The following is a 1,177-nucleotide window of genomic DNA, read 5'->3' as shown; positions in this document are numbered from 1 at the left end:
CTTCCTAATGGAGAAGGAAATGGCAACCCATTCCAGTGTTCTTGCCTGGAAAATCCCAGGGACGGGGGAGCCTGGTAGGCTGCAGTCCATGGGGTCGCTAAGAGTCGGACACGACTGAGCGACTTCACTTTCACTTTTCACTTTCATGCATTGGAGAAGGAAATGGCAGCCCACTCCAGTGTTCTTGCCTGGAGAATCCCAGGGACGGGGGAGTCTGGTGGGCTGCCGTCTATGGGATCACAAAGAGTCAGACACGACTGAAGCGACTTAGCAGCAGCAGCAGTAGCAGCTGCCTTTCTTCAGCCCTGCGGCGGGCATAGAGAACTTGTTACTAAAATTCTTGGTTCCAGTTCTGGCTTCTTCCCTGAGCTTCTTCCCTTCACATGGCTTCTTTCCTGAGCTTCTTCCCTCTCTGGCTTCCCATTTCTTCATCCCTAAATGATACAGTAGAATGAGATGAACCGTAAGATCCCTTTGGGGCTTCCCACATGGCTCAGTGCTAAAGAATCTGCTTGCCAATGCAGGAGACCAGGGTTCGATCCCCAGGTTGGGCAGATCCCCTGGAGGAGGAAATGGCAAGCCACTCCAGTATTCTTGTCTGGGAAATCCCATGGACAGAGGAGCCTGGTGGGCTACAGTCCGTGGGGCCTCAAAGAATCTGACAAGAGTGAGCAACTGAACAACAAGATCCCTTTGAGCTCTAACAGTTGAGGAATTATTTTCTCCAACGCCGGCCCACATGAAAGTCAAGGGAAGATGTACGTGTCTTCGAGCCCCTGGTCTGACTGTTTTTCACAGAAACAAACAACGAAACCAGCACTTCCCGAACTTGCATGTGCATTCAAATTGCCTGGGGTTGGTGTCTGGCTCAGGGGATCTGGGGTGGGGGCTGGGGTTCTGTTTCCCTGGCTGCTCTCAGTGGATGGGAGCCAGACTGAGTAATGAGGCCTCAGACCAGAAGCTAAGTGAGGGCCAGGGCTTGTCTGCTCTGCTCACCGGTGGCCCCCACACAGCCTGGCTCAGAGTGCACAATGGCCCGAGGTTTGGACACGTGCATCCTGGGGGGAGGTGTTCAGAGCGAAGTCTGAGCCGTGGACCGCTGGTTCCTGAGCCATGTCGCAGCTTCACATCCCTGCTTTACTTCCTATGGGACTGAAAGGTTTCAGTTGCAGGCTTG

This window comes from Bison bison, unplaced genomic scaffold (assembly GCF_000754665.1).
Source record: "Bison bison bison isolate TAMUID 2011002044 unplaced genomic scaffold, Bison_UMD1.0 scf7180017864508, whole genome shotgun sequence".
In the NCBI taxonomy this organism is placed as follows: domain Eukaryota; kingdom Metazoa; phylum Chordata; class Mammalia; order Artiodactyla; family Bovidae; genus Bison; species Bison bison.
The sequence above is the reverse complement of the archived record's forward strand: the minus strand, read 5'-3'. Positions refer to the sequence as shown.